Consider the following 24,611-nt stretch of genomic DNA (forward strand, 5'->3'; position numbering starts at 1 on the left):
AATCTTACTTTGATGGGATACAAAGATTCACGGCTGGATGTTAGCGCGACGCGTCCACGCTTATGCAAAAAAGTGTGTTTGCATCATAAATGGAACAAAAATGATAAAAGAGGAAATGCATTTACTCATCTTTTTTATGTATGCGCGCTGAACTACTTTTTTAATAGTTTGCCTCTCCGATAAGTGAGTTTGTAAGGCAGTTATTGTCTGTCGAAGAGCTCCAAACATCTTCAAAAGAACTTCCCTGCTTTACATATTCATGCTTTTATCTGCATATGCGTGTTAGTACTAATCCTGTTTGTGTTTGCTCTCCCTGTGTTATTGCACCTCGAAAATGCAAGAACTTCAATCGAACGGGGACACAAACTGACCCTGAACGCACGAGAATCACACAGTCGGAGCTCTTTGAATATGTAAAGAGTTTCTGTAAGGAACATTCAAATGCGGCAGAACTATCGGGTCCGGTTGGTCCCTCGCCCCGGGTCACGGGGTCCGCGGGCGCTACTGGGGAACGGGGATTATTTCACGCGGCGGCTCTGACAGCAGCACAGATCTGACACAGATCAGACACACTGTCATCTGTTTGAAAGCCGTTTGACTTCTCTCTCTCTTTCTCTCGCTTCATTTGCTTCAACACTTTGGGTGTTTTTGGGGTTTTGAAATGAAATTAATAGCACTGTGCAGAAAATGCTCTTTCTCTGTATATATATATACAGTATGAATGTGTGTATCTGTATATGTGCTCTTGGGGGATTATCAGACTGCCCCAGTTTTGCATCGCTCCATCTGATGGGCTTGTGACCAGTGACACACGTCTAAATTTGGCAGTGAGCTCCTATGCCAAAGACACCGAGCGGCCAACACACACGAGCCAATCAGCACTAATGAGGAAGGACATTTTAATTAGTGCCTGACTTATGTACAGACTCTACTCGGCCCTTCTGCTGATACACATATCATGTCCATCGAAGTTTATGTGAGCTGAATCCTCCAGTGAATCATTCAGGCTGTAAAAATGATATTTCAGCTGGAAGACTGAAAACCAGACATTAATATTCCCATTAGATCCTAAACACAAATCATCATCACAGAGTAATCTCCTGATGTCAGGCAGATCATCACGCAAAACACGTGAATGTGACCTGACGACTGTTTGAAATCCGTATTTAACATTTTTATTTGCCAGTTTCTTTTGTCTATAGTAATACCATGTTTAGTTAGTGTAAACTTTACTCTCATCCTCCTCTAGACTCCAATATAAAAGATGCTGCGGCTTTTCTTTCTGTCCCCCAAACATAAATGCAATTCTTTAGAAACCAAAAAATACGAGGAGCTATAAAAAGCCAATGGCTAGTTTACATAGCTCGTTAAGATTGTTAAAGAAACATCAGAAAGAATCGGTAATTTGGAATACAAAAGGAATGGATAATTGAGAATGCACACACCCAAGCGGCCAAATTATTTATGCCTAATGAAATGGAGTGCGCGGTCGCAGCGTCGGCGCAATTAAAAGCGTGTTTATTACCTGTCCCAGGATCTGTTTATCTGCTGCTAACGTCATGTGAACGAGACCTGCTGTATCAATATTAAAAAAAGCTAAATATCAGGGGAAAACATGATCCCCTTGTAATTAAATTGAGCGGCTTCTTCACATGTGACACGCGTTAGCCGCTACCGCTAACAAACAAGCTCTCGCACCGGGAGATTGAGCGAGATTCACACATGATGTTAGTTATCCTTTACAGCAGGAATGATATTTTATATTTAACATCCAACACAGTGATGTAAATATGTCTGAAGGACACACTGTGGATGACACAACATGATTTCATGTGTTTCTGTTGCGTGATATGTACGTTTTTATTTTTGTTGCTGATTGTGATTAGTACACAATCTCGTACAGCACTTTGGTTGGTTTTTAAACGTGCTATAGAAATAAACTGAATTTGTAAGTATGAGGAGATATTAAGTAGCTCACACTCTAAAAATGGCTGGGTTATTTTTGACCCATAACCTTGCTGGAAAACAGCAAGACCAGCAAATGTCGTGTTTTGGTGCTGGTTTGCTGGTGACCACCAGAGTAGACCAGCATAATTCCCATGCTGGTCCAAGCTGGTTTGGTGCTGGTTAAGCTGGTGGTCATCAGCATACCAGCACCAGCATTCCATGATGGTCATACCAGCAAGACCAGCATATGTTGTGTTGGTGCTGGTATGGGGGTGACCACCAACTAAACCAGCACCAAACCAGCATGGAACAAGCCGGCAAACCAGCTAAAAAAAACAATAGACACCATCACAGAAATTCTATTGGTTTTGTTGGGAATTTTATTGGTTCTTATGGAATATGACCCAAAACACACTACAGTGTATTGGTCTTTGTTGGTCTCTAATGGTATGTATTGGTTCTATTGGTTCTATGTATTGGTTCTAATAGAATATGGCCCAAAACACACTACAGTGTAGTGGTTTTAATAGTAAAAGCTAATGGTTCCTATTGGTATTTTAATGGAAACCATTAGAATGGTTTTATTGTTTTTTTTTTCAGCAGGGTGCTGGGTTGTTTTAACCCAACTACTGGGTTATTATACCTCATGGTTGCATAACAACAACCCAACATTGGGTATTTTTAACCCAGCATGTGTTCTGACCCAGACATTTTTAGAGTGCACCAACAGTGGTGGCTGTGACTTCATTTTCAAGGGTGCATGATGTGAAGCTCTTCACAACATGTATTTGTTGTGTGTTTCTTGTCATTTCAAAATATGTGTTCAGCGCGTCGTGTAAACTTATGTGCATCATGCGTCATGTCAAATCAACTGCCTGCTGCAGACGCTTAGAAGGGTTTATGATATTTTGACATGACGAGCAACACACATGACACTCCAAAACCCATATTTTGAATTTGCGCCCCTCGGAAGAGAAGTCACCGCCCAACAATGTTGACAAGCGCTAAACATATTGTAGAGTTTGATGCTAGCAGAACTATACATGATCATATGTTGTTGTTTTTTTTTTGGGCCATTTTGCCTTTATTTGATAGACAGTAACTGACAGACGACAGGAAAGTACAGGGTGGAGAGAGGGGTATGGGATTCGGGTCGCCAGAAATGCATCTGCACCATATGTCGGAGCACTGTCCACTACACCATCGGCTCCGACACGATCATATGGTTTTTAATATGATTATTTACATTCAGCATTGTTTTTCTCATTGTTGTTCTATTTGTCGGTCATAGCCCATCATGGGAAATGCTGACTGACATTTGATCCGGGCAGAATGATTCCCTCCTTTAATTGAGATGGTACAACCGAACTCTCTCTAAACCCACAACCCATGGGCCAAACCATCACTAAGAGAGGGGAATCTATATTAATTGTGCAGATGATGATGTTTGTGCGATATTTATCTCTATTTCTCTCGGCTCTCCTGAGGATGTAAAACTCGATCTGCTGGTGTGGTCGTATCCGAGGTCTCGGCCTCGTTTATCACGTTCTGATTTAGGGCCGAGATCTGACGTTTGTTTGACGAAAGAAAGAGATTACAGTCATTAGGAGCAGAATCTTTGTTTTGATGGGGCTCTTAATGGAGTTACATTAGGCAAATCCTGTGGGCCAGTTTTGGAGTGATTAAGCAAACAACACATTTACAAGTCTTTAATTGAGGCTGCCGTACAGAAAACTACAGAACGCAACTACCGTAATGAAATACGACCGCAAGCCGAGCGAAAACGCGACCTTGCGTGTGCCCGACGCTTTGTCCTATGACCGCTCGGCACGGATACAGAGAAATGATGGTGTTTGTTTTAAAAGAAATAAACTTGCGTGTCACTCACTTGACTTTAATTATAGACGATAGATAGCATCCCAATTACCAGCTTCCTTTTTTCTCGCCATCCTTAGCAACAGATTATTTTGCTGCACTATTAATTAAATCTGTTACATTGGGAATAGGTCGATTTTCCTGTGCTGTGTGCGGGGCTACGGATGGGGATGTTGGGAGAGAATCGCTGGCCTAATTTGCTTTTTGATAGTAAACGCGATGAGAAATGAAACCGTAATCACCTGATATAAAGGACGCATCCTTCGAGTCTTAACGCGCGTCTCCCTCGATTTATCATTCTTATTTTTTTATTTCTGGCTGTTGTTCTGTAAAGTGGGTCATTTCTCAGAAACTAACTTTGAAACGGCTGTGTTTTCTTTTCTCCTTTTAAACATATTTCCACATCTCTCCCACGTGTCTTCTGCTCATTAAAAATGTTTAACAACATTTTAATTGAAGAATTAATTACCTTCTGCTAGGCAAGTCTTGCTAAACTACAGCGGGGGAATGGTGAGGAGGCACTGAGGAGGAGGTGAGGAGGAGGAGGTAAACATGATCCGCTGTCACTGAGGTCCAATGACATCAGCAGGGGTTTTCTCAGGAATCAGACTGGTGAAGGTAATGTTTGTCATTTTCGGCACGTTAAAATACATCCCAGTTCACTATTCAGAGCCCTACAAGTCAACACTGAGTGAACTTTAATCTCTAATGTTGTTGCTCTGTTTGTTTGAGCAGCGTGACACAGAAACATTGACACAATTACTGTGTTATCAATGCAATCACACACATACTCCCTCTCGCTGTTACTCTCTGTGTCACTATGTTCCACTCTAACTGTGCTTTCTTCTGTAACTCACTCAAAAAGTCACCTTTTGTCAGTTTCTCTGCCTCTGTCACACTGTCTCTGCATGTGTCGCCCTCACTCTCTGTCACTCTCTCTTTCTCACTCTTTATATCAGTCACATTCAGTCACCCGGACACACTCTCTGTCACACTCTCAGTCTGTCTATCTCACTCTGTCACACTCTCAGTCTGTCTATCCAGTGTTGGGCAAGTTACTTCCAAAGTGTAATACATTATATATTACAAATTACTGTCATTTGAAAGTAATTAGTTACATTACAATATTACTGTCTCTGAACTTTAATGAGTTACACTACTTTTGCGTTACTTTTGAGTTACTTTCATCAAAAGAACAGAAGTATGACTAGGCATTATAAAATGTTAAAATGTAGTTTGTTGCTGCTTATAAATCTAGAAGTTATGTGTTGGCCTTCGAGCTTAGAATAGGCACAGTGAAGACTTATGGCAAAAAACAGTAACAATCACTGTCAGAATCATAAATATAGACAAATGATCTGGTAAAAGTCTGGTAAATTATGGTACACATACCAAACACAATAGAGCTAGAGACCACTATAATGCAACCTATAGACTAATAACATGGCAAGACACGTGACCTCTTTTCATTTCTTTTCTTTAATTCACTTTTAATTCAGATTCACAACACAAACCTGGAATGCACTGGGTTGACACAACTTATCAAAAAGTGCTATTGGAGGATCAGACCTCAAGGAATACAGCTCATTTCAGTACAATATAAGGATTACATGTAGACTAACATATAAAACACAAACAGAAGAACACTGCTTTTTGCCAAACAATGAATATAGGCTCCTATACAAAGGCTGGTAAAAACTTTAAACAGTGATGTTTAAATGTTCTATTTAGATAACCATGTTTAAGTCTTTACTATGTTATGTTGTAGTTTAGGTTGCTGTTTGTAATAAAACTGTAGATAGCATAGGAATAGCCTAGCAATCTATTATTATGTATATGGACTGTAATCATAGCAAAGCTTACCTTGTCATTGCTGGTGTGATATGGATTTTACTGGCAACATTTGTGAAAGTCTCTTTACTTCTGAGGTTCAAGCAGCACAGGAGACCGATGGAAACTTTCTGTTGCTTTTACTTAGTGCTCTTATTCGCAAAATTATGCGTGTGCGGCGCTACCGGACCTGATTGCGACCACTTTAGTCAATGCTTATAAACCCCGCGGACTTCCCAGATTCGGCTCTTAGAAACATGTCTATTTGACGCGCACCACGTCTAAATCGCATTTTAAATGCAAAGTTAAAGTAAAAATGAACATGTTGCATACAGCACGTGGAAACAGACATACGCTGCGTCCCAAACCGCCTACTTCTATATAGTAGGCAAAGAGTACGAGAAGTAGTGCTTTTCGCCCACTATATAGTATGGAAGTATGCGGTTTGGGACGCAGCCTTCTCTTTTACCCGCAGCTTTTTCATGTGTGAATGCTGGTCGCGCGCATTGGTCAAAAATAAAAAATAAAAATAACACAGTCTAATTTTGAAATGCATTGTTGTAACGCGCTCGTTACTAAGACTGTAACGAGTAAAATATTACCAAAATTTTATTAGTAATGCGTTATATTACTGCGTTACAGCAAAAACTAATATATTACTGTAATATATTATATTTTGTAATGCGTTACTCCCAACACTGTGTCTATCTCACTCTATCACACTCCCAGTCTATCTATCTCACTCTGTCAAACTCTCAGTCTATCTATCTCACTCTATCACACTTTCAGTCACCATACACACTCTTTCGTCACTTTCTGTCTATTTTACTCTTTCACAATCTCAGTCTATCTGTCTCACTCTGACCCACTCTGTTTCTGTCACTTTCAGTCTATCTCACTCTGTCAGACTCTTAGTCTATCTGTCTCACTCTGTCACACTCTCTTTCTGTCACTCTCAGTCTATATATCTCACTCTATCATACTCTCAGTCTATCTATCTCACTCTGTCACACTCTCTTTCTGTCACAGTTTTCTGTCACTCTCAGTCTATATATCTCACTCTATCACACTCTCAGTCTATCTATCTCACTCTATCACACTCACAGTCTATCTATCTCACTCTAAACTCTGTCTATCTATCTCACTCTGTCACACTCTCAGTCTATCTATCTCACTCTGTCACACTCTCAGTCTGTCTATCTCACTCTGTCACACTCTCAGTCTATCTATTTCACTCTGTCACACTCTTAGTCTGTCTATCTCACTCTATCACACTCTCAGTCTGTCTATCTCACTCTATCACACTCTCAGTCTATCTATCTCACTCTGTCACACTCTCTTTCTGTCAGAGTTTTCTGTCACTCTCAGTCTATATATCTCACTCTATCATACTCTCAGTCTATCTATCTCACTCTATCATACTCTCAGTCTATATATCTCACTCTATTATACTCTCAGTCTATCTATCTCACTCTATCATACTCTCAGTCTATCTATCTCACTCTGTCACACTCTTAGTCTATCTATCTCACTCTGTCACACTCTCTTTCTGTCACACTTTTTCTGTCACTCTCACTCTGTCACAATCTCTTTCTGTCATACTTAGTCTATATATCTCACTCTGCCATACTCTTAGACTGTCTATCTCACTCTCTCACTCTCTTTCTGTCACACTTTCTTTCTGTCACTCTCAGTCTATATATCTCACTCTGTCACACTGTTTCTGTCACACTCTCTCTGTCACTTTCAGTCACCATACACACTCTTTCGTCACTTTCTGTCTATTTTACTCTTTCACAATCTCAGTCTATCTGTCTCACTCTGACCCACTCTGTTTCTGTCACTCTCAGTCTATCTCACTCTGTCACACTCTCAGTCTATCTATCTCACTCTGTCACACTCTCTTTCTGTCACAGTTTTCTGTCACTCTCAGTCTATATATCTCACTCTATCATACTCTCAGTCTATCTATCTCACTCTGTCACACTCTCTTTCTGTCACAGTTTTCTGTCACTCTCAGTCTATATATCTCACTCTATCACACTCTCAGTCTATCTATCTCACTCTATCACACTCCCAGTCTATCTATCTCACTCTAAACTCTGTCTATCTATCTCACTCTGTCACACTCTCAGTCTATCTATCTCACTCTGTCACACTCTCAGTCTGTCTATCTCACTCTGTCACACTCTCAGTCTATCTATTTCACTCTGTCACACTCTTAGTCTGTCTATCTCACTCTATCACACTCTCAGTCTGTCTATCTCACTCTATCACACTCTCAGTCTATCTATCTCACTCTGTCACACTCTCTTTCTGTCAGAGTTTTCTGTCACTCTCAGTCTATATATCTCACTCTATCATACTCTCAGTCTATCTATCTCACTCTATCATACTCTCAGTCTATATATCTCACTCTATTATACTCTCAGTCTATCTATCTCACTCTATCATACTCTCAGTCTATCTATCTCACTCTGTCACACTCTTAGTCTATCTATCTCACTCTGTCACACTCTCTTTCTGTCACACTTTTTCTGTCACTCTCACTCTGTCACAATCTCTTTCTGTCATACTTAGTCTATATATCTCACTCTGCCATACTCTTAGACTGTCTATCTCACTCTCTCACTCTCTTTCTGTCACACTTTCTTTCTGTCACTCTCAGTCTATATATCTCACTCTGTCACACTGTTTCTGTCACACTCTCTCTTTCACTTTCAGTCACCATACACACTCTTTCGTCACTTTCTGTCTATTTTACTCTTTCACAATCTCAGTCTATCTGTCTCACTCTGACCCACTCTGTTTCTGTCACTCTCAGTCTATCTCACTCTGTCACACTCTCAGTCTATCTATCTCACTCTGTCACACTCTCTTTCTGTCACAGTTTTCTGTCACTCTCAGTCTATATATCTCACTCTATCATACTCTCAGTCTATCTATCTCACTCTGTCACACTCTCTTTCTGTCACAGTTTTCTGTCTCTCTCAGTCTATATATCTCACTCTATCACACTCTCAGTCTATCTATCTCACTCTATCACACTCACAGTCTATCTATCTCACTCTAAACTCTGTCTATCTATCTCACTCTGTCACACTCTCAGTCTATCTATCTCACTCTGTCACACTCTCAGTCTGTCTATCTCACTCTGTCACACTCTCAGTCTATCTATTTCACTCTGTCACACTCTTAGTCTGTCTATCTCACTCTATCACACTCTCAGTCTGTCTATCTCACTCTATCACACTCTCAGTCTATCTATCTCACTCTGTCACACTCTCTTTCTGTCAGAGTTTTCTGTCACTCTCAGTCTATATATCTCACTCTATCATACTCTCAGTCTATCTATCTCACTCTATCATACTCTCAGTCTATATATCTCACTCTATTATACTCTCAGTCTATCTATCTCACTCTATCATACTCTCAGTCTATCTATCTCACTCTATCATACTCTCAGTCTATCTATCTCACTCTGTCACAATCTTAGTCTATCTATCTCACTCTGTCACACTCTCTTTCTGTCACACTTTTTCTGTCACTCTCACTCTGTCACAATCTCTTTCTGTCATACTTAGTCTATATATCTCACTCTGCCATACTCTTAGACTGTCTATCTCACTCTCTCACTCTCTTCCTGTCACACTTTCTTTCTGTCACTCTCAGTCTATATATCTCACTCTGTCACACTGTTTCTGTCACACTCTCTCTGTCACTTTCAGTCACCATACACACTCTTTCGTCACTTTCTGTCTATTTTACTCTTTCACAATCTCAGTCTATCTGTCTCACTCTGACCCACTCTGTTTCTGTCACTTTCAGTCTATCTCACTCTGTCACACTCTCAGTCTATCTATCTCACTCTGTCACACTCTCAGTTTGTCTGAGTCTATCACACTGAGACGGTCACACTCTTTTTGTCACACTCTTTCTGTCACACTTTCAGTCTATCTATCTGTCTCACATATTTAATTAATGTGTGCTTTTTTGGCATGCAAAAAACTGTAGATTTTTATACTGCAGTTATATGCCATTTGCAGCTGGGCTGTGTACAAGCTTTTCAAAAAGTGTTTAATTAAAAAGTGTGAAATAGACATAAAACTATAGTGTTAACAAAGCATGACTGAAACACTGTATTGACAAATCAGAATCCAGAACTGAAGGTTTATGGTGTCTTGTGATTGGATATTGGGAGTACATTACGTTTAAGCAGCATGATTTCTGATAGGATGAGCCACGTTTAAAGCCGTCTTGACGTGCTCGTCATTACTGCACATTGTATATAGAAAATAGTGGCCAAGAGTGATTTGATTTGTACATAAATGAGTGTGTTGTGATTGTGTTTTCGATGGGGATGTCTTAAAGCAATCATCATTGATGTGTGTGTGTGTTTAAACCTCAGCGGATCATCATTAGCCCTTCAGTGCTGCTAACAACCCACCACCAGTCTCTGTAATGCAGCTAAACGTTGCCTTGCTCTCTCTTCTCTTCTCTTTGTCTTCTCCGGTTTCCTCTTCCCCTCTTTAGCTGGCACATTTGATTAGTTAATCGGCCTCTGTCCTCAGGTGGGGCGAGGCTCGTCTCCCCTCCGCGCCGCACGCCGCGTCCTGCCAAGCTGTTCTTTTGGACGCGAGCGCAGGCAGCTGTGTTTACTGGCATAGATTTAGCAGAATCTATTATTCATATTGCTCACTATTAGAGACAGATCTCTAGCCACCTGTCTCTCTGACAAGCTTCACCCTTTTGTGTGCTTTCTGCCCGCACCAAACGATCCTCTTCTTGATGAATTGAGTTTTTATGAGTATTGCTAACTAACAGTCTCGCTCGGAGCCATGGACGCCAGCCCGTGAAAGAGCGAGAGAGAAAGAGATTCGTCTGCCGAGAGAAAGGAGGAAATAGTTTGGAGAATTTGAAATGTTAATCTGTGCCATGAGAGACAGGATGAGCTATGAACGACCGGCAGCCTGTCGGCCATTAGAGTCCCGAACATGCTTCCTGTCAGGTCGGTTTTTAAGGGGTTAATCGGATCAGACTCAACACCAGGGAAATAAAGCACGAGAAACAAGAACGGCGGATAGAAACGATCTTGTGTTTTCATCTGGTGTCGTGTCGGTCTCGTCTTCTCTTTGACGGTACATATCACCTGCAGAACCCGGTTGATTTGTTGAGTTTTCCAGTGTGAATTGTCTACTGTAGATGACAGTGGTGTGCGTTGATTAATTCCTGGCAGTTTTGGCAGGACGTATTGAATATCTCTTTTTAATAGCCAGTGTCATTTAGTTTATGTCACAGCCATGAATCATTATTTGCTAGTCAGAAGGACATGACATTAGGGAAAGAAATCAACGAGTGCCGTACGCCTGTGAATAAAATCTCTATTTGTGCAAATTTGAATCTGCCAGTAAGATTAACACATTTTATAATGTTACCTGCAAAATCAGTTCAGTATCAAGAAGGAAAAGTTTAGAGATTGTGTGTGGTAGTGGCGAAAAACTGCTTTTGTGTGCTGCGCTCTTGGAGCAGTGAAGCCCCGCCTCTCTAACCCAAAGCCCCGCCTTCTTTTTTGAAACATTATGCTACCTGATGACATTAAAAAACATATTTTTTTCCATTTTAAAGACATATGCATTTTTAATCATGGAAGGTGGATTAACTCGACTCAAAGCATGATAAGAGAAAGATACCGTATAACATAATTCATAATTTATAACGCTTTTCATCTTCAGCTCTCGTTTGCATAAAACTAATTACTCTGTAAATGGTATTCGGGGGATGATGGTGAGCTGTCAGGGAAGGAAACTCCTGACATGGAAAGATTCACATGCAGAAAAAGATATTTCTGACGTATAATAATGCAAAATATAAATGTCAGAGAGCAATAAATTACCCATCGAACTGAACAGAAACAAATACAGAAGATTACTGGAATATAACTCAAAAGAGAAATAAACAGACAACCGTGCGGCTGATTTACACAAATACCATCATTTCATAATCCATCTACTTTCAAGTTAATTTGATACGTTTGAGAAATGTGTCGTGACTATTGGTGGCCGCACTTCAAAGCGTGACTTGAAGATTTTGAAGGAAAAAATCATTTTGGCAAAGACAAATCCAAGGACTCGCATTAAGCAAATATCCGTTCCCATCACATTGTAAAATACACAGTCAAACATAGAAAATATTGTCTTCAATACTTGACCTAATTTACATGCGAGTAAGTTGTGAGCTGAATTCTTTGAAATGCAAAACATATCTCACTTCTATATTTCATCAAGGCCCTTTTCATGTTTAATAAATTAACATTAAGATCCTCCAAGACTTTGTTTTTCATTAGCTAAAAGCCCAAAAAGACACATTTAAAATCTTAATCACAACCTGCGCACTTACTTTTGCATATTTGTTCCGATTCGTCTCAACAGGAGATTGAATTCAGACGAGAACATCCTAACATCTGATTTATTTCAGTCGATCATAACTTTGTAAGGTTTTGTTTAGTATTGCAGTCACTTAATTCAATTTACAGAAGAGTTTAAACTCTTATTCTGTATAAAAAAAAATGTTTGTATTTATGGTAGAAATGAGTGATAATCCACTTCATGAGTGACCTGTGTTTGCATCCCTCCTATTAAGAACACATTTTGAATTTACTTTCATAAATGATGATACTGTATGTACAACTATATTCTGAATTATGTCATTCACAATGCATCATGGGAAAATGTCTCTTGCACTTTGTGTGTCTTGTTAAAGATTACCATATGCATACACCCGACATGTGCTTTTTACAAGCGTGATTCTGCTCAGTGCTGATGAACCCAGAAACATTCCCATCGGAGATAGAAATCTTTCCTTGTGTCAAGCAGGACATCCTGTAAACGAGCGAGTCGGGACACTGCGATCCACCTCCAATCGTCTTTCCATTAAAACGGACAAACGACAGCCTACAGCAAAAAAAAGAGAGAGAGAGAGAAATAAATCAGGATAGTCTAAGGAATAGTAATCCTGATTGATATAAATAACAGTGTCCTCAGCAGCTGTCCGAGCCGAACCCTCCGCTCGCCGCTGGAATAATGAATGAGCTCTGTCCTTTGTGCTGCTAATAAAGACAAGACAAATTATCTTATAATCCAACTGCTGCTCGTTTGTCTCCGCCAAATAAAATGTCAGATAAAAGTGAGAGATTTAATTAAGTAGATGTACCTGCTTCTGAAAACATACATGTTTGCTTTGTGTGACGTGTTGTTTAAGACTTATCCTCATTGATTATCTTCAGCTACGTTCAGAAATTGTTATTTTCTCTTTAGCTGTAACCTGCAGGAATACTTTTGTGTGAATTTTAGATTTGAGGTGTTCCAGGTGTTGGAGAATGATGAATGAAATAGATTGACAAACAAACCATTTGGGATTATTCCCATTTAAACCACTGCAGACGACCACTTTAAGGGCTTATAGTTGTCCGTAGGTCCTACGGCGTAGCCTTGACTCATCGATTTTATATATACTTCTGCATCTGTGTCCACGTGCAACTACACATGTAGACTGCTAGTAGGCAGTATCCACGCGCATAACCCACAGTAGCAAAGCAACAGCCAAAGAAGAAGCAGGTTGGCCAGTAAACCCACCAATGAAGAAGAAGAAGAAGTAGTTTGTTGTGTATGATTGAGAAGACCTTGATGAGTAGACCAGTAGTGATGGAGGTAAATAGACAGCAACTTTTTTTGTAGTTTGAGTTAAATCACTCCTCAACTTGGCCCATCTTTGTTCTTACCATTGCAATGCCTACGAAGAAATGCGACACAGATTTTCTTTACTTGATGGGAGGGATTCTAGTTACGCATAACCTACGGTGTGGAACCTACACTATAAATTGCACGTCATTCTCTAATTATGAGACCCATTGACTTTCATAGAAGGAATACATATTCAATGGAAGTGAATGAGGCTCAGGAAAAGTTTGGTTTCAAATATCAACATGAGAATAATTACAGAATTTTGGGTGAACTATGCCTTATTGACGGGGAAGAAACGTAAGCCATCAATATCTAATAATTTATGCGAGAAACACGTTTTTACCGAAATTAGTCAAAATGGATTTATTGTGTTTTGGAACCACACTCTTCATGTATACCTGTTAACGTACAAAATTGTACCTTTGGGTACCACCCCAGCAAAAGAAAAGGTACAGTTTAAAAAAAAAAATTCTGAGAGTGTAAATGTAGACATTTTTTGTTATGTTGCTCATGATCAAATCTAAGTGGTTTGTTATATTGATTAGTTAAAGGTTAAAACATCACAGTCACAAAGAGTTATTTCTGAACAATTTAACGCTCTAGAGCTAAAATAATTAAATTACAAACTTTTCCCTGCCTGAAAACACAGTTGTCTAAATTCCATAATTCCATCTTTTTTTGCACTTTTCTTCAATTTTGTTTAAGTAGATTTTTTCTTTTGGCAGTGAAGCAATCAAATAATGATGAGATTGTGAGTGTATTATTAGTTCATTCATTACATTAGATTATACCACGGGCCTGTTGAATGCTGTATTCTGATTGGCTGAGAAATGTTCAATGGGTGTTGATTATTTTTCTGTAAACCGCACACCTAACTTGTCAAATGTTGTAGGCACCAAAGCAATGTTTGTGGTAACCGTTGTATAAGAGGAATAATTGACTCCGTTCCTTTGAATTATTCGAAAAAAAATGCACATCCGCTTCGGGTCATGCCGCATTACCATCTTGGGTGTGCATTATTTTCTTCAATTATTCCTTACATATATGAAGAGGTCAAATGCAAAACCTGCTAAGTGCGCCTGGCATGATTTGTAGTAATTCTGCCTAAAAACGATATTTGTGAATGGCCTAAGGACGGGATTAGGTGGATTTGATGTGAAAGTATTTGATGAACATGTCGAGAGCATTCAGTTACAATCATTATCTCATTTTTGGTGGAGGCTTTTACATCTGATCTTGTCATGTACATAAAAGCAGTATAAATTAGTATACAGCGGTGTGTTAGGATGTGGGCCCAATCTTATCCAAAGACAGCTAATTATTCCACACAGATAATTGTGAATTATTAAGACGATGCCAGTGACATCAGAACGTTTCTGTTTAAAGGTCCAGGACAGAAGCCCTGCAGGCGTTTGTCTCTATGGGGTCCCTGCAAATAAAAGCATGTTGCTCTTTGCGTCGTTCTGCACATATTAAACAGAGCCGGCGTTTCCGGTGCGCTTCATTTTAATTAGTGCCGAGTTTGATCTTCAACATTTCCCAGAGGCACGACTATCGTTAATAAAACAAGCTGTACCTTGCTGGAGAACACCCTCAACGGGGACGAACCGAGGCACGCAGATATTCTGCAGTACGGAAACCTGTCCGACACCTGCGTTCGTCCTCGGTGTGCACGCTTGCATTCATCTCTTTATAATCAGATAGCAAAATCAGACAGAATGTCGTTCCGTTCAGGGCAATAATGCGACCTGACGTCGGACACACATTAATCCGAGGTCGGGGGCCTCGCGTCACGTATGCAAAGTGCATCTGCTCTCTTTCTTTTTCGAACTCACTCCTCTCCGCTCAGTTTTGCTAATTAATCATCTGTCGGGTGCCGCCCCTTTAATGCGCTCGCGGTGAGACAGATTGTATAAACGGACTGATTAATGAAGGAGATGATATTCAGCAATAGATACATACGTAAATAAGAGCAATAAGCTTTGGCACGCACCTATCGCAGTAAGACTGTGCCCGCTGATGATGCCCAACACGCACCGTCTGTGCCCTCGCTGTCTTGGCACGGGTACAGGCATCTGCTGAGATGCTCCTGCCAACTCACCGTATACATACAAACATCTGCCTCCCGCACAAAGGGATGGCAATGACAGGTCTGAAAGAGAGAGAGAGAGAGAGAACGAGCGAGCGAGCGAGAGAGAAAGACAGGGGTTTTTGCCAGTCCTTTATACAAAAGCTGTAATGTTTCCTGTCGAGCCATTAGTGGTGATAGGATCTGTTCAGGGCCCATTAAATCATCAGTGTCCACCTGTGATAAAGAGAGACATTTGTTTTCTTAAAACTCCACTTAACGTCTACTTAACTCAATTTGTCAGGAAATGTCCTGCAATTTCCTCCAGGCCAGAAATCTGGCAGGGGCTGTCGAGGGGACGACAGCGGTCGGGATACATATTCAAATTCAAAATGGGGGCTTTGCCGGGATCAGGTTCAAGCTGTGTGTATGTGTGTGTGAGGTTTCACTTTGAATAATGATCACCTAAATGATGCTGTGTTTGAGAGGGTTAAAATCACATGTGACTGCCCATAGAAAAGACAAAAACACAAATGATTTCTTTTTAAAGTCTCAAACGTTTATCCTCACAAATCTATTTTAAGCCTCTGTGTTACATCAAACCATGTTCAGTTTAACTAATATATGAGTGCAGTTAAGCTCAACATAAACCAAAACATTTTCCAATACATTTTTTTTAGAAGAAATTTCTCTTCTAAACGAAAAAGTTAAACTACATTAGCATTAGCTACAAAAACAAAGTATGCACTGCAAGTCACTTTAGATAAAAATATCTCCCAAACAAAAAAATGAAATAGCAACACATTCCTCTGTGCGTTCCCTGTCTAAGGTTCAGTTTGTTATCTTTACGTGCTGTATAGTTTTGGTTTTAAACATCTGTTGACATGTAGTCTTGTATCTGTAGTTCACTGAACGACACCTCTGCAGTCCACACAAGAGATGAGAGTCCCTCTGGACAGACAGGTCAGGAACCAACAGACGGGTAGCTAACAGTCTTAACCAGCTAATGTTGACCCGCTCTGAGCCCACTTAACCCGGTGTGTTTCACAGGAGGAGAACTCAAGCCTCTCTGAACCCAACTGTGTGTGTGTGTTGTCAGCATCTGTCAAGGTTGGAGAGTTCAATGTCCAGGTAATGGGGTGGCACTGAGTTGGTTGTTATCCTTCCCTCCTAATGAATCACATACCTTGTGTGTGTGTGTGTGTGTGTGTGTGTGTGTGTGCATGCACGTGTGGTGTACCTGATAATTATCACGTTGTGGGGACCATCCCCACAAAGATAAGAATACTAGTAAATTTGTGAGGTCCCCATGAGGAAACAAGCTTATAAATCAAACAGAATGATGTTTATTAAAGCAGAAAGTTTTCTGTGATGGTTAGGGTTAGGGGAAGGGAATAGAATATACAGTTTGTATAAAATGCATTACGTCTATGGAATGTCCCCACAAAACATGGACACCAGAATGTGTGCATGCACGTGTGCGTGTGTGTGCATGCATGTGTGCGTGTGTGTGTTTATGCGTGTGTTGCGTGCGTCAAGATCGATCTGATTGATTTCAGTGGAAGCTTGCCGACTTCTGGCAACACGAGTGACAGTGACCGTTGGCGACTGGAATGAATGTGGCTTTAAAGAGAGCTGAGAGCGATACAGTCTTATTACAAGCTAATTGCATTATCAGATTTGTCTAAAAATTAATAATCAGACATGTTTAAGGGGCCATGGCATGAAAATCTGACTTTTTCCATGTTTAAGTGCTATAATTGGGTCCCAAGTGCTTCTATCAACCTAGAAAATGTGAAAAAGATCAACCCAGCAACTTAGTTTTGGTAAACCATTCTCTGCAAGCATGTGAAAATATAACTCATTGAAATTTGGCTCTCCTTATGATGTCATAAGGAGCTCTTATTATAATAATACCGCCCCTTAATCTGCACTATCCAACCACGGCACTGCCATTTAGTGCAGATAGAGAGAGAGAGAAATAATTCACAGCACAATTCACAAAGTTTAAAATAGCAACAAACCACCATCATTGTGATCAGTGTTTGAATTTAATCAGCTCATTTGCATTTTCAAGAACACACCCAAAACGCCACATCTTTGCTCACATCTACAAATATTCAATTTTAACATGTTATTATAAATGATCAATGGGGTATTTTGAGCTAAAAATTCACATGTGTACTCTGGGGACACCAAAGATTTGTTTTACATCTTAAAAAAGTCTTGTGAAATGGTGAAGGTTTAAGGTAGTTGCACACTGGACGCGCCGCACAGCGTCACGTTGAGTCGCATCTAGGACAACTTGGAGGTATCGTAAACGGGAAGTGCACATTAAATAGTCAGTTTAGTCAGATAGCGTCTACTTCAAAAGGCAAAATATACATTAACCCCCAATGTTAATCGTTAATGATTTGGGACATATATGATGTTATTTAATGTTAAACTATGTAAGTGACGCTCTGTGGCGCGACAGGGATTTGAGAAACTTCCTGAGTCATAGATGGGCACCGGGGACAGGCGCCACCTGTCGGTTCCCGTGTGCGTATACTCATAGAAAACAATGTGTTCGATTTTTTTGGAATGGCGCAGAGCTGAGCCGCGGGTCTGGTGTGCGACCCCCTTTAGGGGATGTGTGGAGGTCTGTGAATGATGGCCGTTGTGAGGTTTCTACAGAATCCATGTAAATCTGCTCAATAGGATTTTTCCATGAATCTTTTCAGTCAACTGTAAATGACACATGGGACGGACTGCCATCTCTAAACACAAATCTACAAAAATCATGCAGGGATTTCTGGGATGATTACAAAGGAATGATACAATTAAGTTCAATTCAATTTTATTTATATAGCACTTTTCACAATTGGTAATTGTTTCAAAGCAACTTTACATTAATAGAAGCAGGGAAAAACACAGAAAATCGACGGATAGCATAACATAATACAGATAGCACAAGCAGCAGAATTTGCTGCGGCTATGAATCAACATTATAAGTGAGCGTATTACTAATGTAACGTATGGAAGAGGTTGCTAAATTAAGCCAATGAAGGCTTACTCCCCAGGTTGAAAAACCCCATAGGAGAAAAAAATCGAACTTTTTTAGCTGGGGAAAAAAAGTCCTAGGAGGAAAAACCCTTGAGTCGAGAAAATATCATGGAAACAGTTGATATAAAGTACTAAACTCAAACTGTGTGTCTCACCTGTTAGATCTTATTGACCTTAAAATGATTGTTAAAAAAACACCTGAAACACATTGAGAGAGAGAGGGGGGGGGGCGAGAGAGATAGAGAGGAAGTGTGTAGTTAAGTTAACCACATTACCCAAAGCTCTCATGATGGATGCTGTGGTGTTTTTATAATGGGGCAAAGGTCACCCAGTGCTCCCTCAAGGAAGATGGATGAGACGTGTGTGGTACTACCTTTCTTTCTTTCAATCTCTCTTTATCTCTCTCTCTCTGTCTCATGTTTCTCCTGCGAGGTTTTTGATGGTAAATAATCATGGGAATGTGTAACTCGACCCGTTTGGTTCCTGTAATTATTGCCCATTACAGATTGAATCCCACTAATTCTACGGACAGCGTTTCTCTCGTCTACATAATGCTGCAGCGAGGAACCTCACGACTTTCTGTCCCATCTTACTGAAATCCACTTAGCATCTTGCCATTACACTTTTAGTGGGAATGGTTTCAGCAGACGCATGTGAACTGTAGGAGGTTTTTAATGCCGTTTCTGAGCAACTAAAGCTTTTACATGAAGAAATGAATCCTGTTGTGGTGTTTATCTGTCGTCTCTCGATTCAATTTGTCTCTCTGCGTGTCATTGTTTTAGTTTTGTGAAGAAAGCGCAGCTCTCAGAGAATCTAATGGCTTTCACTGCAGAACGCTGATTCTACAATAATCAATAACACAAATGCCACCTCTTACAAATACACTACAAATTGGTGTCTTTTTGTTTTTTTTACAGCAATAAAGGCGTACAGTATATCCTCTTCTTTCTGCAGTTATTATTTATCTTATAGATAACTTGGGATTTTCTAATAGCTTATAGTGATTTTAACTGCAGTCCTACTACTGTACTGTATGATACACAGTTGTGAAAACGTTTTCTTTCTGTAATTTTTGGAAATAAGAAATCACTGATCACACAATCTGTTCATGCAAAAAAATCAAATGTCTTTCATGTTGACTTTAAATAACATCAACATTTATCTGTTTGCAATGACAGAACCCTCAGAGAAGAAAAGAGTCGATCAGAATGATGTTTTCTGGATCTGTCGGGAGAAACAGATGATGATGTCAAGAAAGAAAACTTCATGGTTGCAGGTTTGTGTTTCACACCATCATCTTATCTGAGACACTCCACACGCTGGATTACTTTACTAACACCGGCGACGCTCCGTAACCTGCAGATAAGAGGGAATAATGTTGTAATGTTCCTCTTCATCAGATACGGCTGACGAATGCCTCCCGCGTCTCTTCTCTCTCTCTCTCTTTTATCCTTTAACGGCGCTTTGTTTCTGCCGAGCGTGAGGGAATATAACGTGAAAGTGAAGCGCTTTGATCTGGGCTATCTGATGAAAAAAAGCTTTCCCACCTTGTGCTGTGTCAGATAAACGCACTCATTACCTGTTTAACGTCTGGCTGATATCCAGACACCTGTCAGAGGAGGTTTAGTCAAACACTTACATCAGCTCACTGAATTCATAAACTAAACGCAGCTCTTTAATAAATGATGCTGATGCAAAACTGATGCAGGTTCATGTGGATTATTTTACATCAGTGTAAGTTAACAAGTTAAAGAGAAGACAGATTTATCTGGAACTTTAACACAGTTAACACATTTATGGAGGCTAGTTGTGGCCCAATAGTTAAAAAGTCGGGCTTAAAGGTTTGCTGGTTTGAGTTTTATGACCAGCAAGTTCTGACCAAAGTGGCCAAGAGCAAAAGATCTTTCTCTGTCTGATCTGGGGTCAGTGTTGTGTGTTTATGGTGTCTCTGTCTGATCTGGGGTCAGTGCTGTGTGTTTATGGTGTCTCTGTCTGATCTGGGGTCATTGCTGTGTGTTTATGGTGTCTCTGTCTGATCTGGGGTCAGTGCTGTGTGTTTATGGTGTCTCTGTCTGATCTGGGGTCAGTGCTGTGTTTAGCGTGTCTCTCTCTGTCTGATCTGGGGTCAGTGATGTATGTTTATGGTGTCTCTGTCTGATCTGGGGTCAGTGCTGTGCGTGCACAGTGTGTGTTTATGGTTTCATTCTCTCTGATCTGGGGTCAGTGTTGTGTGTTTACGGTGTCTCTGTCTGATCTGGGGTCAGTGCTGTGTGTCTTTACGGTGTCTCTGTCTGATCTGGGGTCATTGCTGTGTGTTTACGGTGTCTCTGTCTGATCTGGGGTCAGTGCTGTGTGTCTTTACGGTGTCTCTGTCTGATCTGGGGTCAGTGCTGTGTGTTTATGGTGTCTCTGTCTGATCTGGGGTCAGTGCTGTGTGTTTATGGTGTCTCTGTCTGATCTGGGGTCAGTGCTGTGTTTAGCGTGTCTCTCTCTGTCTGATCTGGGGTCAGCGCTGTGCATGTGCAGTGTTTGTTTATGGTTTCGTTCTCTATGATCTGGGGTCAGTGCTGTGTGTCTTTACGCTGTCTCTGTCTGATCTGGGGTCAGTGCTGTTTGGTTATGGTGTCTCTGTCTGATCTGGGGTCAGTGCTGTTTGTTCATGGTTTCTTTCTCTCTGATCTGGGGTCAGTGCTGTGCATGTACAGTGTGTGTTTATGGTTTTATTCTCTCTGATCTGGGGTCAGTGCTGTGCATGTACAGTGTGTGTGTTTATGGTTTCGTTCTCTCTGATCTGGGGTCAGTGCTGTGCATGTACAGTATGTGTGTTTATGGTTTCGTTCTCTCTGATCTGGGGTCAGCGCTGTGCATGTGCAGTGTTTGTTTATGGTTTCGTTCTCTCTGATCTGGGGTCAGTGCTGTGCGTGTACAGTGTGTGTTTATGGTTTCTTTCTCTCTGATCTGGGGTCAGCGCTGTGCATGTGCAGTGTTTGTTTATGGTTTCGTTCTCTATGATCTGGGATCAGTGCTGTGCGTGTACAGTGTGTGTTTATGGTTTCTTTCTCTCTGATCTGGGGTCAGTGCTGTGTGTGTACAGTGAAACTCCAGCAGTCAGCAGTCTTACACAAGCTGATGTGTTACTGTGATTTATTGCTCGTAGCGTTCACAAGAAAGTACAATTTTCCAGCCAGCTGCAAAACAATAATTCATTACGATGGCCTTTCTGCGATAGGAAGCTGTTAGCGGTGCAGGTCTCCACAGCTCAAATGATGTTGATAAATGTAGGATCAGCTCAGGTAACTGCTTTAACATCCGTCTGCTCCCACTGCGCTCCACATATTACACACAGACACTATGATTCAATGATAAAGAGATTACTGACAGCTCCCGCCGTCTCTCTCTCTCTGTGTGTGTGCGTGTGTCCTACCTTCATACAGTTTTCTAATAAGAACACTTTAGATGAACGTGTTTGTTGCTTATGTTATGAATCACGGCTGAACTCTGAAAGCCAACAAAGTTTTCACTGATCGAATCAATGTTCTTCTTCTTGTGTGCTGTTGTCACATGCAGGGTAAAAGTCTTCTGTAGTCAATCTTTTGAAAACATGTACAGGTCATCTTTCAACACAAAAAATCTAAAGAAAACGGATTTATTTTAAATAAAAGAATAAATTATGTCAGATATATAAAATGTATGATTATGCAAAAATAAAAATATTTTTCAGTAGTGTTAAAACCAGTTAATTATTTTTGGGAATTAGTTAGATTTGTGAGCATTTGTTTGTATTGTAAATGACACTTGCTTTGAGATTTTTTTAATCAAATAAAATGACATTCAGTGACATGCAGTAAGTGTATAGATCATTTGTGGGTGAACTGTATGAAGGTGTGTGTGTGTGTGCGTGCGTGCGTGCGTGTGTGTGTGTGTGTGTGTGTGTGTGTGTTTGTATGCACTCTGTATCAGCATATCGTCAGATTATGAAGAACGTAATTAACTGAAAGTCTTTGAACTGAGAGTCTGGAGAGTTTGACTTTATTTCCATCAGAGAAACACAACAAATAAACTCTGACTGTAACCTGCTGATGAATGAATACAACTCGATTCACTCGCAGATGAACTGTGTTTGAGAAATGTTTGAGATCTGAGAGTTTCTGTCTTTAGTATTTGAGCTCAGTGTGATGTTAATGTTAAAATCTCTTCTGAAACGCTAGCGACCTTCATGAGAAACATTTTCAGACTTCAGCAGCAAAATTCTCAATTTGCTCTTCATCAAATCAGATTTGTTTAGAGGAAAGCAATGAGAAATTAAAGTGATCTTGTTTTTTTGCTCGTGTGCTCAGAAGTATGAATATTTTTTCTCATCCTCCAATGGCACACGAAATTAAGTCTACTAACAACAATCCAACTGTCCAATTATTATTATTGCAGTTAATATGAAATTAAAAATGTTGAAATGAAGAGAAACCAGAGCCAAAGCGCAATGCAGCGATGCATCGTTCAGAGAAATGTAAAATTTAAACGTTTATATTTTGTTTGTATGTTCATGAAGCTCAGAAACTGTTTGTGGACTTTTTATTATAATGTTGAAGGTTTTCTGTGGATTATAGAGGTTGGGATTTTTGTCATTAATATTAACTAATAATAGTTTTTTATATAATTGTATTTTTACTGTATAGCTCAGAGCATTGCATTAACAGTGCAAAAGGTCAAGGGTTCAAAGCAAGGAACACATAAAAAATATAAAAATGTATACAGTAGCTGGTAAGGCACTGTAAGTCGCTTTGGATAAAAGCATCTGCCAAATGCATAAATGTAATATAGCAATATTTTATGTGTGACATACAGTATATACTGTACACGGGTTATATACATTAGTGTGTGTATTTGTGTGTTCATGTGTGTGTGTGTGTATGTCAGTGTTTGGCTAAGGCTCAGTGTTTTTGGCATGCGTGTGGATTGTAGCTTGTTGGCAGCAGTGTTTTTACAGACAGCTAAATCAGAGAGGAATGACCTATTTAGTTACTGAGCACCATGGGAATGAACGTCTCACAACCAATCAAGTCATCGAGTCTGTTCACCACGGCAACGGGAAGCTGGTTTGGTGGGTTGGAATGGTGTGTGAAGAGGGCGGAGCTTGTTAGGGAAATCTGTTCAACTTCAGATACCACACCCACTCTCTCTCTCTCTCTCTCTCTCTCTCTCCTAATTAAGAAAGGCTGACTCATTTACATGGAGATGTTTGATCTAAATTACACTCAAAACCACACCAAATTGGGTTCATCTGTGAATGTGAAATGTTGTTTTCCTTCCCACGAATCCTCATTCCCTCCCTCTTTCTCTCTCTCTCTCTTTTTCTGTCTCACTATCACTCTGTTTTACTCTTTGTTTCTTTCTCTTTTTCTCTTTCTGTCTCCCTCCCTCTGTCTTCAATTTTCGAATATAAATCTTGTTTGTCTCACTCTCTGTTTTGTTCTTTCGCTTTTTGCGTCATTTTCTTTCTCTCTCTCGGGCTCTTTGTATGTCTCTCTCTCTTTTTCACTTTTACTGTCTTTCTTTCTTTTGGTCACTGTTTCACTTTCTGTCTCTCTCACTTTGTTTTTGGTTTTAAAGTGGATTGGTTTGTGGTGCTTGTATTCAAATAATGAGACTGATTATGGGTTTTAGTTTTCTCTTAGGTTTTTTTTACAATATCAATGCAGCTTCAAAGGACTACGAACCCAGCCAAGGATCTTATGTAGCAAAACCATCCCCATTTTCACCCAAAAATAAAAAGAATACTTTTTAACCACAACTTCTCATCTTGCACTAGCCATGAGAAAAACCATTGTGACCTTACGTATTACTGTAATCACGTGAAACTATCGCTCAAGTGTGGAGAAACATTGTTGTATGTGTAATGATACTAATTAATGTCTTTGTGTCAGTTTATTGTTTAAAATGGTCTGCAAGTGTATGTTTCACATATGTAACACGTGACCTTTCCACATGATTACGTAATAGGTAAGGTCACGCTAGTGCATCACATGGCTAGTGCAAGATGAGAAATTGTGTTTTAAAAGTGCATATTTTTATTATATTATTTATAATACATATATAACATATTTATACAT

The sequence above is a fragment of the Misgurnus anguillicaudatus genome, chromosome 8 (assembly GCF_027580225.2).
Source record: "Misgurnus anguillicaudatus chromosome 8, ASM2758022v2, whole genome shotgun sequence".
NCBI lineage: Eukaryota > Metazoa > Chordata > Actinopteri > Cypriniformes > Cobitidae > Misgurnus > Misgurnus anguillicaudatus.